Raw genomic sequence first — 18399 nt, forward strand, 5'->3', positions numbered from 1 at the left:
GAAAGAACCTACACAGGTGACAGCATACTCCCAGCTAGGGTCTACCATACTGCTTTCACCTATCCTCCATGTTCAGATCAATGCAGATGGAAAGGAGAAATGGAGAGGAAGCTATGTTAGACTAATCAACATGCTCCCTTAAGCCTTGTTAAGAATACCCAACGACTAAAACGATGGAGGTTAAAGGAATGTAACGCTGCGACAAACCTACTGGGCATTGTGAAGGTCACGAGGGACAGTGCGCCGAGCACGTAAGCCTCCCCGTTTCGATGACCCTCTATTTACTCCGGAGACGTAGACGGAGCCTAGGGTTGGGGACATTATGAGCAGCGTGTCGTCTCCGTGGCAGCGGGGAGCCGATATGTGGGAGGGATGAGATCAACGGTAGTTGGTGGTGTCGACTGCTGTTCTGTCTCTCTAACGAGGGGCCTCGCAGCCGCCTGAGCCCAGCACAGTCATTAAGAGCAGAATCAACACCGTCTCTGTGCGAGTGTATGTATGTGCCTGTGTGTGCGCACAAGTGCAACAACAGCTGCTAAAGACGGCCGCTCTAATGACCTGTTCTTTAAATGGGCAATCTGCAGTTCAAACAATTACAAAGTGGTCACGCCACCAGTACTTTCGTAAATAGCTCAGGGATGGAGCTGAAGAAATGTAACTACTCAAATGTATAGATGGAGATATGGATGCAAAAACTGACCATTCATGACATCAAACTTATAGTTTTAGGCATGTTTTAAATCTATACAGTGTTTGTTTACAACTACAACGTTTACAAACATTGGAGTAAAACCAGCTTATATTTTGGGTTGTGATGGGGTAAGACAGTTGAACTAAGCGCGTGAGGCAATATATAAGTTATATTCTTCTAGAATAAAATGGATATATATAATCTCTTTTAAAGTCCAAAAATGGATGTAGCAACTGCAGATATTCCCTTTAACGACCAAGATAATAAGAATCTGTTCACTGTCTGTCTGGTTATGTGGTAGGAGCTAGGTTACGTCCTACATGGCAACCGATTCCCCCTGGGCCGTAGTATAAAGTAGTGTACTGTAAAGGGAATAGGGCGCCATTTGGGACGTACCCCTAGTAAGAGGACGTCTAGCTTGAGTGAGGAATTAGCTTAAAACCACACACCGAAACGTATTGAATTTGGCTTCATCGAACCGGTTGAGCCAGCTGTCATTTTTCAAATGCTTGTGTGTGTGTGTGTGTGTGTGTGTGTGTGTATGTGCGCTGTATGTTGTTGTGTATGCTTACCGTGATACATGTCTTGTAGGGACCCTCCCCCGCAATATTCCATACATATCCATAATTTATCTCTCCTGTAAAGAGCAAAAGGGAACAAATTACATTACAATCGATACTGTACGGCTCAAAATAGTCTGAGTAAAAAGCAAACGCAAAGAGGCGGGGTGGAGTCTGGGGGGGGCAGAGAGAGAGTATGGATGAATGCTTTAGGGAGTCTTTCTAGGTTGTGACACAGCATGATGCAGTTTGGCTATTAGGCCACAACTGCCCTCCGGCCAACCAACGCGTTAAAACTTCTCAAAATGGCCACCCTCCACCTCCCTCACCTCCCCTTGTCTTGAGCAGTTCAATACAAAGCATTTCCCCGGAGCTAGCAATTAGCCACATTGTTAGCATGCTAGCGTTAGTGCGGCTAGGCTTGGAACGGAGGCTCTGACCGTAGCTTGGCTGCAGTGGAGAACGACTCTACGCTGAGCCTGTGTGTGTGTGTGTGTGTGTGTGTGTGTGTGTGTGTGTGTGTGTGTGTGTGTGTGTGTGTGTGTGTGTGTGTGTGTGTGTGTGTGTGTGTGTGTGTGTGTGTGTGTGTGTGTGTGTGTGTACTTCAAAACCCGTGAGTGGCTGGGAATTGACTGAGCCAGGGCAGGGGTGGAGGAGGGAAGGGTAGGTTAGGGATGGTGGCGGAGGACGCACGGGGTGCGGGCCTTTAAATATGCTACCTTAAGTAACTGCCAAAGTAGGCCACGATGTTAGAGTGCTTGCAGTCCTTCATCATGACGATTTCCTGCTGCACCACCACAAAGTCCTCCCCTGTGGAGAGACGGCAGACGTGAGGCAAGGTGAGAGAGCAGGTGAGAGAGACAAATTAACATACGTACATAAACACACATTTATAAACACATACACGCATAAATGTATACAAACTTGAATATGTTTTGTGTACACTACAGGTCAAAAGTTCTAGAACACCTACTCATTCAAGGGTTTTTCTTTATTTTTACAATTTTCTACATTGTAGAATAACAGTGAAGACATCAAAACTATGAAATAACACATATGGAATCATGTAGTAACCAAAAAAAAGTGTTAAACAAATCAAATATATTTTATATTTGAGATTCTTCAAATAGCCACCCTTAGCCTTGATGACAGCTTTGCACACTCTTGGCATTCTCTCAACCAGCTTCATGAGATATCACCTGGAATGCATATCAATTAACAGGTGTGCCTTCTTAAAAGTTAATTTGTGGAATTTCTTTCCTTCTCAATGCGTTTCAGCCAATCAGTTGTGTTGTGACAAGGTAGGGGTGGTATACAGAAGATAGCCCTATTTGGTAAAGACCAAGTCCATATTATGGCAAGAACAGTTCAAATAAGCAAATAGAAATGACAGTCCATCATTACTTTAAGATATGAAGGTCAGTCAACACGGAACATTTCAAGAACTTTGAAAGTGCAGTCGCAAGACCCATCAAGATCTATGATGAAACCAGCTCTCATGAGGACCGCCAAATCAATGGAAGACGCAGAGTTACCTCTGCTGCAGAGGATAAGTTCATTAGAGTTACCAGCCTCAGAAATTATAGCCCAAATAAACCTCGCTGAACCAAAGCACTCTGACAAGACTAGCTGGGAACTTACAGAATGGGCCAAAAAGTAAGCAGACAATTACAAACTGTGCAATAGTCTGCATACTGACCCGATGCGCAGAGATAATGGCTCGGAGGATTGATTTAGCAGAATCAATGCGTTGTTTGTAATCTATGCTAGTCCCTTTTGATGAAGGCATCTGTCAAACCGGCAAAGCTATCGGTGCAAACTTTAAGCTACACACCCCCCGAATGAGGACCATACATCTCAGAATCAATGAGCCGCACGACGTCCAACTACGATCACTGAGGGGAATCAATTCCACAGATCATAATTACACAGGCTGGGAATGTTCAGTTTGGCAGCTTGTCAACACCACCAGAAGGCCAGTGTTTCCCGACACTCAACGCTATTCTAATGCGGGGGAGTGCGATGGACTTGGAAACTGGGGATATAGAAACCAATAGAAGCTACGTTTTGGAGGCCTGTCTCCTTGAGGTTGCACTCAAACACATGCACACACACTCACAGATAAGAAATTATCTCAATGACAAGGCGGCAGTAAATAGCCCTTGATTAAAACCCGCGGGGATGCTTGCATTTCGATTTCAGCACGTCTGTCAATACGGGATGTGTGCCGCCCATTCAAACCCCGCACTCTCCATCAGCACTGTTGCTATGTCAGCGCATTCCTCCCAGGCAGAGCTATCGTGTGCAGCTCCACCCAATGCTTCTTCAGAGGGAGAAGCAGGGCACGTTTATTGGTTTTAACGAGAAATGAATGCCCATGAAGCTCTCCCTCGCCTTCGATTGGCCCAAGGGACGGAAGACAGGGCCCGGTTGATTGGCTGATTGGGCGAGAATCACATTTTTTTCCCTCCGACAATGTCCCCTGGGGTTCGTGGACCTGACGGCGTCGATCTGGGCTGACCTTGATCTCTGGCTCGGATCTCAACATCTATAAGCATGTGCGTCATCTCATGCGCGGCGGAACAAACGCTTTGGAGGAGAGAGAGAGAGAGAGAGAGAGAGAGAGAACAAAGTCACTTTAGTGTGACTGCTGGCTTAATGATGGACGCTCCAGGCCTCATTAAAAAGCTGATCTATTTTTTTTTAATACCTCTCTCTCACCACTCTTCAATATTTCTACGCCTGTCATTCGCTCTGCGTTCAAAATCCCTTCTGTAGCCTCAATGAGAGATGAAAATAAATATGTATGCCGGCTTATGTAATAGCTCATTAAAATGTATGGAACATGCTGGATATGCAAGGCGAGGGTTGTGAATAGAGTTTGCGCTGCAGCAAGAAAAAGCCCTATTAATAAAGTTTACACGGACCCTATGATTAATTAAATATCGGTGGAGGGGCGGTTTTGCGAGTCATTTTCTGCTTACGGCCTCCTCCCGAGGGAGCGTCCCTGGATTCACTTTCAACAGTGACCAAGGTCAGATGGCCCCTGGCGCTTCCTGTCTTGGTGAGCCTGTCCTTCTCCGGTGACGCAGTGACATTTTCCCAGTACAGAAGGGATTGGAGAGAGGGACTGACTCTGGGTGAAGTTTCCCCTAGGTACAGATCCAGGATTAGCGTCTCCTGCTCCAATCATAACCTTAACCATTAGTGGGGAAAAGGCTAAACTGACCCAAGATCAGCGTCTAGGGGCATGTAGGACTGCCATCACCTCTAAGTGCTAATACCAAAGGAGTGACTTTGGATAAACTGTAATGTTAGCTGAATTGCTTACATTTTTTTAAAGTTAAGAACATGGCGTAAACAATAACTCAAAAAGTATCAAAAAAAAATGTTTGTCATTCGTTCACTCTTATGTATTCTTTTTGATCACAATATTCTACAAATACACGGAATGAAGTATTTATCTGCAGTTACAAAACAGTGTTTAATAATTACATTCTGGTCACTAAGCACTTACATATTGTAACTGTATGGACCAATGGTAGTTTTTAAGTTGGACTATTTAGCCAACAGTAGTGCATTTTTCCTTTCATCCAAGGTGACATGGAATAAAGCAGTGCACTAAGCAATAGGATGCCCCGTTTGGGATGCTCACATACGCTGACAGTAAGCAAGGACCTCATAATATGATCTCATGTTGGCTAATAGAACAGAAAAAGAACAGCGAATGTTGGCAAATACCATGGAGGACTGGAAGCCATCAGGGTTGTGCTCATTAGGCACCAAACGGAAGAAAAACTGAATTAAATGGAAACGCTCATTTTGGTTTTCCGTTGCAAAATGTTTTTAAACTTTTCCAGTTACATGCCCTAATGAACAGGATCCAGATTTGAGGGAGGGGGCCTTGTGCAAACAGATTGGCTGCGTTGCAATCTAGTGGAGTAGTTACAAAGATCTTGGCAGCCTCTAACCCAGATTCTTGGACTGTACATGGACATCACGAAGCACAAGATGAAGATAAAGCCTGGCAGCCAGCCCAAATGAAAATGAATTTATGACCGAGATGCCATTTGAAAATCAAACACAGATTAGAACAAATTGGAACAGGTCAAAAAAGCACATATTAAATGACTTATTTGAATTCTGCACAGCATGCCACTAAAGCGAGATAAGCCAATGAGATCCCTGCAAACTGTTGCTAGGGAATATTAGTTGGGCTTGCATTGAAAGCATCTTTGGGAAACAGTTTTACATTTGAGATTGAAACAGACTGGCAGATATAACAAGGTGCTGAATATGGTGTCCGGCGTAGGTTGTGACATGTTAGCTGTGACATGTTAGAGGGTGTTAGCCGCCCACCCATTATTTTGTCTTTTTTTAACCCTTTTTCCTCCCCAACTTCATGGTTTCTAATTGGTAGTTACAGTCTTGTCTCATCGCTGCAACTCCCGTACGGACTCGGGAGAGGCGAAGGTCGAGAGCCGTGCGTCCTCCAAAACACAACCCAACCAAGCCGCACTGCTTCTTGACACAATGCCCACTTAACCCGGAAGCCAGCCGCACCAATGTGTCGGAGGAAACACCGTACACCTGGCGACCGTGTCAGCGTGCACTGCGCCCGGGCCCGCCACAGGAGTCGCTAGTGCTCGATGGGACAAGGACATCCCTGCCGGCCAAACCCTCCCCTAACCCGGACGATGCTGGGCCAATTGTGCGCCGCCCCATGGTCACGGATGGCATGCGACAGAGCCTGGACTCTAACCCAGAATCTCTAGTAGCAATGCAGTGTCTTCGACCACTGCGCCACTCGGGTTGGCCCCAGCCGCTCACCCTTGGTGTGTCTGTGTGTTAGTCCACTCCACACACTATGATAGTTAATCACTCAGCCTATGTCTAGGCTACATAGGTTTCCATGGTCCTGGGAATTGGCGACACACCTCGAGCCATCGACCCTGTCACCAAGAAACACACTCATGGACACCATGGCGACATCATGGCGACATCTGTCAAGAGTGCTAGCTGCCCTGGCCGTGATGCGTACTGACAAGCACCTCCATGTCACTCCACGCTGTCACAGTGGATTGTGGCACCTTCCCCTCGTCATGCCGCGCTGTTGGCATTTTAAGGAGATAGGGGAAAACCTTGGCCACATTAATTTTAGATGGGGTTCCTGCAGTGCGTTAGCGTGAATGGCTAATAAGAGACCTCCGGGCCGAAATCAACTGCATGTGGTCCACCTGATAAATCTGGGCACAGACACAATCTCTGTCTCTTTAATGCTTCTGACCCATTTCCAGCTCCAATTGTCACTGTCAATCTAGCAAACCATCAAAGCCCTGTCTGGTGCATTCTCTACCTCGAATGTACTGTAAGAAGAAAATAAAGCATTTAACCCAAAGACATCCGCAAGGGAAGTTCAAACAACATCAGAAACCCAATCTCGGACGTTATCTTAAGCCCGTGGATGTGTCACAAATGATAAGTCCACTATTTATAACCAGAGCCCAATGGGCCCTGGTCAAAAGTAGTTCACTATATAGGGAATAGTCATTAGAGACTCAACCTTGAAGTGACTGGTATTCCCAACAACTTCACAGCACAGTGTTCTTTTATGATAAACTGACTCAGACACCTAACATTGATGGTCTTTCATAAAGGGGGCCTTGAAAAAAGTGCCTTGAGCGACTACATGCAGAGGGCAAAATACACTCCTATTGGCCTATTGATTTGATTGACGCAAGTCCCTCGGCGCCAGTACTGCATGTTAACTCCATCGTCACACAGGCCTCTGCATAGAAGATCCTGTGATGTTGTATAGAATATGGTTCTATGGAACTCATTAATGAACATTTAAAGATATGGGGCATATCAGTTGTATTAGAATCCACACCTGTTTAAGATTAAAGGGATAGTTCACCCAAATTACAAAATTACTTATTTGGTTCCTTATCCTATGCCATGGACAATGACTCTGTAAGAACTGCTCACAAGGTAAGGTTACAAATATGTCATTTTGTAATTTGGCTTACTATCCCTTTATATAAATAAAACATGGTTTACAGTCAGCTGTGGATGATAACACAACTGACACAAATCAAAGGTTAGAAATGACCATGGCATGAGCACAACCTAAAAATATGCCACAAATAAACCCTAAATCAATTCCTGTTATTGTAGAACTATGCAGTGTCCTTACAAGAATAGACACACAAAGGGAGGGAGAGGGAAGTTGCAGCAAATCAATAGTACCTGTTAAAGTTAAAAGCGCTACGACAGAGGTCCCCCAGTCCAAAAGCCTTGCAGAAATACTCTAGTCTTGAGTGTCTATACTAAATCTGATTCCCAAATGGCACCCTATTCCCTATGTAGGGAATAGGGTGCCATTTGGGACAAACCCCAAAAGCAAGACAGGAGCTGTCACAGCGGATATGGTAAAGAGGTGGTTTGACATTAAAAGGAGAGGATTGGGAGAGTCAGGGGGTGGTTCAATGCTGACTGACCCCTCAACCTTTCACCCAAGAATAGCTTTGGTTGTTGAAGAACAAGGACAATAACACACACGGCCACACGTGCACACATGCACACAAAATGATGAAAGTCAACACTGGATAACTACAGATGTAGGAACTTCATATGAGCCAGTTTGCTACAACAGAAAAATAATCCTGCAGCAACAGGATATTTTAAATTGTTATGTGGATTATAATTAATGGACATTTTCATAGGGGTTGATACATTTTTTATAAGGGAAAATTAAGTCAAATGTCAAAGTGGAAATTACAAACTTCAGAAGCCTTTTTAAAAACCTCAAATACACCACAAGTTTTAAATGTCCTGTACTGTAAGAATGTACTCTTGCAACAGGTTATTCAAATCAAGATCCTATTCTGTACTGTATATTTAACAGACTGCCTGAAAGTTGAATATTAGTGGTCATATACACACACACACAAGTGTGCTTCGCACAAGCAGAGGCTGCTTCCTGTCTGAACTCTTACCATCCGCAACATCAGATAGTACCCCACAAGCCTCAGGCTGCATATCTGTACACGTACACACGTACGCACGCACACACGCACGCACAGATAACCGCACACATGCCGGTACACACGTGCACACACACTCACTCGCACACACACACTCACTCGCACACACTCAAAGTCCATCAAGCCTACCACCTGCTTGCTGACTGTCAGTCTAACAAGCCAAACTCAAAGTGAATCCCTGTTGATTCATAGAAAGAAAAAGTAAGTAAACATTTCTTTAGCCCAGCCTACACCCACCAGTTCCCACCCCCTTGGTTGGTTCGACTATAGCAGCAACAGTTAACTGTACAATTATTATGAAAGTCGACTAAGACCAAAATGTTACTAAGATCCTAATAGCACCATACCTATTAGAGTCAGTAAAATACCAATACAATATCGTATGACTGTACAGAATGAGGTGTTCTAAACTAGCCACCCATTTGCAGATCTGAAATAATTGGATTGGATAGGTATAAGCAATAAGGTAATAGCTCCACTTTGTCGTCAAATTTCAAAAGTCAAAAGATAGAGTTCAGTGTGTCAAATCGGAGGGCCTGTTGTCCGGGGCCTCTGGCAGTCTCTATGGGGGTGCCACAGGGTTCAATTCTTGGGCCAACTCTTTTCTCTGTATACATCAATGATGTCGCTCTTGCTGCTGGTGAGTCTCTGATCCACCTCTACGCAGACGACACCATTCTGTAGTCCTCTGGCCCTTCTTTGGACACTGTGTTAACTACCCTCCAGACGAGCTTCAATGCCATACAACTCTCCTTCCGTAGCGTCCAACTGCTCTAAAGTACTAGTAAAACTAAATGCATGCTCTTCAACCGATCGCTGCCTACACCTGCCCGCCCGCCCAGCATCACTACTCTGGACGGTTCTGACTTAGAATATGTGGACAACTACAAATACCTAGGTGTCTGGTTAGACTGTAAACTCTCTGTCAAGACTCACATCAAACATCTCCAATCCAAAGTTAAATCTAGAATTGGCTTCCTATTTCGCAACAAAGCATCCTTCACTCTGCATAACATACCCTCGTAAAACTGACCATCCTACCGATCCTCGATTTTCGGCGATGTCATTTACAAAATAGCCTCCAACACCCTACTCAACAAATTGGATGCAGTCTATCACAGTGCCATCCATTTTGTCACCAAAGCCCCATATACTACCCACCACGGCGACCTGTACGCTCTCATTGGCTGGCCCTCGCTTCATACTCGTCGCCAAACCCACTGGCTCCAGGTCATCTACAAGACCCTGCTAGGTAAAGTCCCGCCTTATCTCAGCTCGCTGGTCACCATAGCAGCACCCACCCGTAGCACGCGCTCCAGCAGGTGTATTTCACTGGTCACCCCCAGGGCCAATTCCTCCTTTGGCCGCCTCTCCTTCCAGTTCTCTGCTGCCAATGACTGGAACAAACTGCAAAAATCTCTGAAACTGGAAACACTTATCTCCCTTACCAGCTTTAAGAACCAGCTGTCAGAGCAGCTCACAGATCACTGCACCTGTACATAGCCCATCTATAAATAGCCCAAACAATTACCTTCATCCCCTACTGTATTTATTTATTTTGCTCCCTTGCACCCCAGTATTTCTACTTTGCACATTCACCTACTGCAAATCTACAATTCCAGTGTTTTTAATTGCTATATTGTATTTACTTCGCCACCGTGGCCTATTTATTGCCTTTACCTCCCTTATCTCACCTCACTTGCTCACATTGTATATAGACTTGTTTTTGTACTCTATTATTGACTGTATGTTTGTTTTATTCCATGTGTAACTCTGTGTTGTTGTATGTGTCAAACTGCTTTGCTTTATTTTGGCCAGGTCGCAGTTGTAAATGAGAACTTGTTCTCAACTAATTACAACAATACTGAATGAACACTTATTTTAACTTAATATAATACATAAATAAAATCAATTTAGCCTCAAATAAATAATGAAACATGTTCAATTTGGTTTAAATAATGCAAAAACAAAGTGTTGGAGAAGAAAGTAAAAGTGCAATATGTGCCGTGTAAGAAAGCTAATGTTTAAGTTCCTTGCTCAGAACATGAGAACATATGAAAGGTGGTGGTTCCTTTTAACACGAGTCTTCAATAAAAGGTTTTAGGTTGTAGTTATTATAGGAATTATAGGACTATTTCTCTCTATACGATTTGTATTTTATATACATTTGACTATTGGATGTTCTTATAGGCACTTTAGTATTGCCAGTGTAACAGTATAGCTTCCTTCCCTCTCCTCGCTCCTACCTGGGCTCGAACCAGGAACACATCGACAGCCACCCTCGAAGCAGCGTTACCCATGCAGAGCAAGGGGAACAACTACTCCAAATCTCAGAGTGAGTGACGTTTGAAACGCTATTAGCGTGCACCCCGCTAACTAGCTAGCCATTTCACATCGGTTACACCAGCCTAATCTCGGGAGTTGATAGGCTTGAAGTCATAAACAGCGCAATGCTTGAAGCATTGCGAAGAGCTGCTGGCAAAACGCACGAAAGTTCTGTTTGAATGAATGCTTACGAGCATGCTGCTGCCTACCACCGCTCAGTCAGACTGCTCTATCAAATCAAAGACTTAATTATAACATAATAACACACAGAAATACGAGCCTTAGGTCATTAATATGGTCGAATCCGGAAACTATCATCCCGAAAACAAAATGTTTATTCTTTCAGTGAAATACAGAACCGTTCCGTATTTTAATCTAACGGGTGGCATCCATAAGTCTAAATATTCCTGTTACATTGCACAACCTTCAATGTTATGTCATAATTACGTAAAATTCTGGCAAATTAGTTCGCAACGAGCCAGGGGGCCAAAACTGTTGCATATACCCTAACTCTGCGTGCAATTAACACACAATAAGTGACACAATTTCACCTGGTTAATATTGCCTGCTAACCTGGATTTCTTTTAGCTAAATATGCAGGTTTAAAAATATATACTTCTGTGTATTGATTTTAAGAAAGGCATTGATGTTTATGGTTAGGTACACGTTGGAGCAACGACAGTCCTGTTTCGCGAATGCGCACTGCATCGATTATATGCAACGCAGGACACGCTAGACAAACTACTAATATCATCAACCATGTGTAGTTATAACTAGTGATTATGATTGTTTTTTATAAGATAAGTTTAATGCTAGCTAGCAACTTATCTTGGCTTCTTACTGCATTCGTGTAACAGGCAGGCTCCTCGTGGAGTGCAATGTAAAGCAGGTGGTTAGAGCGTTGGACTAGTTAACCATAAGGTTGCAAGATTGAATCCCCGAGCTGACAAGGTAAAAATCTGTCGTTCTGCCCCTGAACAAGGCAGTTAACCCACCGTTCCTAGGCCGTCATTTAAACTAAGAATGTGTTCTTAATTGACTTGCCTAGTTAAATAAAGGTGCAAAAAAAAGAAAAAAAAGAGAAATCTGCCAAATCGGTGTCCAAAAATACCGATATCTGATTGTTATGAAAACTTGAAATCGGCCCTAATTAATCGGCCATACCGATTAATCGGTCGACCTCTACTGTAGGTGCGCAAGACAACTTTACCAGCATCATAGCATATGTATTGATGAATCGTTGTGACATATGAAATACGAGTGACAGTGTAATCAATGTGTAATAACTACGTAAAACATTTATGAACGCTTTAAGTTATTATGTGACGTGCAGTCATATTCAGGTCTTGATTGGTCAAATAGTGTTATTTGACACGTCAAATAGTGTTATTTGACACGTGTATAATTTTTGACACGCAAAGATCCAAACGGCGTTCCATAGAATTCCTGGTTGATACTGAAACAACTGAACAAATAAACAACAAAACAGCACAGCAAGTAAGTGAAAGAAATAGGTTTTGATTATGTTTTTCTGGTAATGTTTTTCTGGTAATTTCCTGGACAACACCCTGTCGTTCTCAACTAACATCAAGGCGGTGACCCGTTCCTGTAGGTTCATGCTCTACAACATTCGCAGAGTACGACCCTGCCTCACGCAGGAAGCGGCGCAGGTCCTAATCCAGGCACTTGTCATCTCCCGTCTGGATTACTGCAACTCGCTGTTGGCTGGGCTCCCTGCCTGTGCCATTAAACCCCTACAACTCATCCAGAACGCCGCAGCCCGTCTGGTGTTCAACTTTCCCAAGTTCTCTCACGTCACCCCGCTCCTCCGCTCTCTCCACTGGCTTCCAGTTGAAGCTTGCATCCGCTACAAGACCATGGTGCTTGCCTACGGAGCTGTGAGGGGAACGGCACCTCCGTACCTTCAGGCTCTGATCAGGCCCTACACCCAAACAAGGGCACTGCGTTCATCCACCTCTGGCCTGCTCGCCTCCCTACCTCTGAGGAAGTACAGTTCCCGCTCAGCCCAGTCAAAACTGTTCGCTGCTCTGGCACCCCAATGGTGGAACAAACTCCCTCACGACGCCAGGTCAGCGGAGTCAATCACCACCTTCCGGAGACACCTGAAACCCCACCTCTTTAAGGAATACCTAGGATAGGATAAAGTAATCCTTCTAACCCCCCCCCCCCCCCTTAAAAGAGTTAGATGCACTATTGTAAAGTGGTTGTTCCACTGGATATCATAAGGTGAATGCACCAATTTGTAAGTCGCTCTGGATAAGAGCGTCTGCTAAATGACTTAAATGTAAATGTAATGGGGACATATGTAAATGCCAACAAAATAACTTTTTAGTCAGTGTGGTGTGTGTGTAACCTTTATTTAACTAGGCAAGTCAGTTAAGAACAAAATCTTATTTACAATGACGGCCCGGACGACGTTGAGCCAATTGTGCGCCGCCCTATGGGACTCCCAATCACGGCCGGATGTGATACAGCCTGGATTCGAACCAGGGACTGTAGTGACGCCTCTTGCACTGAGATCCAGTGCCTTAGACTGCTGCGTCCATGTGTGTGTGTTAACTATTTAATTGTACTAGAATGCTTAAAAGGCCGCGAAAAATGTTAATATCTGTTATCGGGAATCGTGTTTTTTTGTCAAGGAAAATATTGGATATCGGGCAAAAAAGTCATATCGGTTTTCACACGTAGCAAACATCCTTAGAAAATGTATAGATGATGATTACAAGAATGGAACCACAGGAGGTTAGTGGCACCATTATTATGAGCTGTCCTTCCCTCTGCAGACTCCTGTGAATGGAACATCACTACCAAACTAATTCAAACATTACTTACATATGATCAATTCAACCTCAATAGATTACCTAACCAATCCACTTATCATAGCCAAGGGACAGAAATGGGTTTAGGCTAAAAGTTAGCAGATAGCATCTGGGAGCTAGTTTGCTATTATTCCCACATACGGAAGGAAGCAACAGAACAGAATGCAGTTTAGAGATTGCAAGGAGACTGATAACGTGCTATTCATAGCAGAATGCAATTGTGCAACTGACTGGTGACAAACTATCACCAAACACTAACCAACTATAATTAGGCTATTTTATGGTAGCAATTATGACTAACTGTGGATCAATGAGTTAGCCTGCTAATGCTAACTAAGAAAAACACTACAATAAAAATTGCTTTTTGGGATTGTTAGACATCACCTCTATAGGTTATTGGTGTAGTGAGTCAGTTGGCCTATACCTCGCCTAGTTTATCCTATGAAAAAGGATATGTGTGTGGGGGGAGGGAGGGGGTCAGAATTAGGGTTGCAAAATTCTGGCAATTCTCCCAAAATTCCCAGGGTTTTCCAGATATCCTGGTTGGAAGATTCCCGAAATAAGGAATTTTTTAACCCTATTCTGAATATTTTGTGTTAATGCTGGGCTAGAATAAAAACGTGTCAAACGTGACAAATGATATGGTAGGTATGATGCAGATGCCTTTTACACTAATAAGGCCAGTGTGTGGCCTATACAGGATTTAAACCCGCAACTCTACTGTAAACAACATGCTCCAACCAACATAACCACTAATGTTATGCTCTCACTTGGTCATAATATACTGTATGCATATGGCCTGGGACATCCAGGTGGGCTTCATTTGCATAACACTTTTGTATTTTGCCTAGGGTCTTAAGTCAATTCCTCCAAATGTTTAGTGGGTCTCATAAACAGGCACAGTAATGACTGGAGAAGTAGGATGGTGGGGGAGAGAAGATTTAAGTGAGTCAAATGGAATAATAGGACAGTCTAGCTGATCCTAGATCTGTACGTAGGGGAAACTTAACCCCAGTGTGTGTGAAGAGGGAGGCAAAGATTCTTACCGGGCTCCAGTTTGATGACCTTGATGGCCGCCAGCTCCCCTGTGGTGACGTTCCGAGCCTGGAAGACGAACAAGACAGAGGGTGAGCACATCGACCAGTCTCCAAAAACACACACAGAAAGCCACGGGCGATCGATGGAGAGCTGACCAAGAACACACCTTGAAAAGGATGTGTTTTGGAATCGGGGCTCGACCCATAGGTCCAATTCAGACGTTTTTATCTGAATATCAAATCATTTCTGGGTAAGAATTAAGTACCTTACCGTGATCATTTTTAATTAAAATGGTCAAAATTAAACAATATTTTCTAAACAAAGAGCTATTTCTCAAGCAACAATTTTGCTAGGACTGTCGAGGAATGGTCTGAGTTGGGAGAGGAAAACTGAAAACTAGCTGTTACTGGTAGACCGATTTGAAACTCTATTTCTTATTGGTCTATTAAGGTGATGACACTAGGCAGGCCAAAACTCCATCCCATCAAAACAGGCTGAAATTTCACAGTATTATTCCAGCCTCATAGTATGGAAAAATGTATAAAACATAGGAAATCACGTTTGACTGCCCTGGGCCATTAAATAGCTACAGATAAAACTTGCATAGTCATGATGACTCCGGTTTTTCGAGATTCTGGTCTAATGGGACAACTGTGTATTCTGTTTTTTATCCCAACCTGTCTAGTGAAGAATTGTCGGTCACAAGGAAACTCATGTTTCATGTGTTCAGTGAAAAGATATTCAAGTCATTATGGATTGAAAACCACCATGTGATCATTCAGGATCAGGGAATCACCATTTCGATAATACGTGAATTTTATTGTGGAGAAATGCAATACGGCATCCCTAGCCGCATCCTCAGAGCATGCGCAGACCAGCTGGCTGGTGTGCTTACGGACATATGCAATCTCTCCCTATCCCAGTCTGCTGTCCCCATATGCTTCAAGATTGCTAGCATTGTTCCTGTACCCAAGAAGGCAAAGGTAACTGAACTAAATGACTACAGCCCCGTAGTACTCACTTCTGTCATCATGAAATGCTTTGAGAGACTAGTCAAGGATCATATCACCTCCACCTTACCTGTCACTCTAGACCCACTTCAATTTGCTTACCGCCCCAATAGGTCCACAGACGACGCAATCGCCATCACACTGCCCTATCCCATCTGGACAAGAGGAATAAATATGTAAGAACGCTGTTCATTGACTAAAGCTCAGCATTCAACACCACAGTACCCTTCAAAAATATCTATATCCACAGTAAAACGAGTCCTATATCGACATAACCTGAAAGACCGCTCAGCAAGGAAGAAGCCGCTGCTCCAAAACCGCCATAAAAAAAGCCAGACTACGGTTGGCAACTGCACATGGGGACAAAGATCGTACTTTTTGGAGAAATGTCCTCTGGTCTGATGAAACAAAAACTGTTTGGCCATAATGACAATCGTTATGTTTGAAGGAAAAAGGGGGAGGCTTGCAAGCCGAAGAACACCATCCCAACCGTGAAGCACGGGGATGGCAGCATCATGTTGTGGGGGTGCTTTGCTGCAGGAGGGACTGGTGCACTTCACAAAATAGATGGCATCATGAGGTAGGAAAATTATGTGGATATATTGAAGCAACATCTCAAGACATCAGTCAGAAAGTTAAAGCTTGGTTGCAAATGGGTCTTCCAAATGGACAATGACCCCAAGCATACTTCCAAAGTTGTGGCAAAATGGCTTAAGGACAACAAAGTCCAGGTATTGGAGTGGACATCACAAAGCCCTGACCTCAATCCTGTAGAAAATTTGTTTGCAGAACTGAAAAAGCGTGTGCGAGCAAGGAGGCCTACAAACCTGACTCAGTTACACCAGCTCTGTCAGGGGGAATGGGCCGATATTCACCCAACTTATTGTGGGAAGCTTGTGGAAGGCTACCCGAAATGTTTGACCCAAGTTAAACAATTTAAAGGCAATGCTACCAAATACTAATTGAGTGTATGTAAACTTCTGACCCACTGGGAATGTGATGAAATAAATAAAGGCTGAAATAAATCATTCTCTCTACTATTATTCTGACATTTCACATTCTTAAGATAAAGTGGTGATCCTAACTGACCTAAGACAGGGACGTTTGACTAGGATTAAATGTCAGGAATTGTGAAAAACTGAGTTTAAATGTATTTGGCTAAGGTGTATGTAAACTTCCAACTTCAACTGTATGTATATATTCTTATTCCAGTCCTTTACTTAGATTTGTGATATTAGATATTTGTCGTGGAATTGTTAGATTACATGTTAGACATCACTGCACTGTCGGAACTAGAAGCACAAGCATTTCGCTACACTCGCAATAACATCTTATAACCATGTGTATGTGACCAAAACAATTTGATTTGATTTAAAAGGCAGACATTTAGCCAGCAGATTCAAAGGTTAATCAAAATTGGTTTAGGATTAGGGTTTAGTTTAGGAGGGGTGAGTTAAGTTAGATACTAGGTGACAGAATGTCAATGGCACCATCATCTAGCCTTCTGGGGTCAAGAGGCTATGTTCCATTACATGCAATATATTGTGCAACGCATTTGAAGTTGTACAGTATGAAACAAGTCGCTGTCATGTTGACCCACCTATCCAGGCTTTTCAGATTTCTGATCGTCAAGGGCCACTTGCAAAGGGCAGAGAACAAGACTCTTTAGCTCTCAACAGAAAATCATTTCAGTAACCCTGAACCAAGAAAATCACGCAAAATACTTGATTAGGTTCTGGGGGGAGAAGTGTTAGATATAAGCCGGAAAGTCTTTGGTGGCTTCATACCCCTCTCTGAAAAAATGTCGATATAACCAGTGACTCAAACCCAGTGTACTGGAACTATGTTGCTCGCTAGTCATCGCATCCCAGTCTGTTGATAGACGCAAAAATAACATTCATGCTACGTAGTCTGTCCACGAGAGATTAAAGCAAAATAGCTTACAGCAAATGCCACTGCAAACACACACTGCGACATTCCACGACCAACATTACCCAACCTTCCACCGCCGTCACGGTGGCAAAGAGGAGGAAAAGCAGCAGCAGACAGATCATGAAACCTTTACTCTGACTGGCCCACAACAATTTCTACTCCGACTTCTCTAAGAACTCCAACCCCCACTCCTTCCAACCTTCCCCTGCAGGCTGCCCATGCCTCTTTCCCCACAGACTAGACCCCAACCGCGCCAGCACCACTCAGCCAAGGCAACACAGGTGCAAGGTACAGATGGAGGCAAAATCATTACCCACCGCCGTCACAGGGGTAAAGGGGCAGGCCATGAAACCTTTCCTAACACCTGTCTAAAAACTCCAACCTCTACTCCTTCTGCCAACCTTCCACCTGCAGGTTGCCCCCCCCCCCCCCCCAATCAGGAACGCTGACCCAACTCTCCTCCGTCCCAGTGACATGTACTCAGTCTAGCTCAGGCAGCACAGGTGCAGGGCACAGCAGGGCATTTGGCTGCCATCTCAGGTAATTACAGCCGGAGAAAATAAATCACAACATAGGCCAACGCAACACGGGCCCCAGGGGCCACAGGGTTCGCACCGACTGTAGAGGAGAATCTGGAGCAACCTTTTCTTTGCACCAGGGCAGAATTTATTTCACTGCATTGAGAGAAAAGGAGAGAGAGATAAAACATGTATCTATGTTCACGGCAATGTGTATCCGTGTTGCTTTTGGATGTCGTCAGTTATAGCGGTTTGTCGTGTTTAATAGGCGATGTAATTACTGTCATTGTTCGTAAGAATAACGGATGGAAATATTATCCAGAAATGCAGAGAGACATGCTTTCTGTGTCTGATCAATCTAGTCCTGAATGTCAAAACTCAAACATCAGAGACATGTCCGGAGGGAGACTAAAAAGAGGACGCTCATGGCAGAAACTCT

At 43.9% G+C, this 18399-nt stretch overlaps 1 pseudogene; it reads right to left on the reverse strand.

Moving 5' to 3' along the window:
• LOC139566965 (mitogen-activated protein kinase kinase kinase kinase 3-like) overlaps positions 1 to 18399 on the reverse strand; it is a 94095-nt pseudogene that overhangs the window by 49159 nt on the left and 26537 nt on the right.

Source organism: Salvelinus alpinus, unplaced genomic scaffold, assembly GCF_045679555.1.
Source record: "Salvelinus alpinus unplaced genomic scaffold, SLU_Salpinus.1 scaffold_40, whole genome shotgun sequence".
Taxonomy (NCBI): Eukaryota; Metazoa; Chordata; class Actinopteri; order Salmoniformes; family Salmonidae; genus Salvelinus; species Salvelinus alpinus.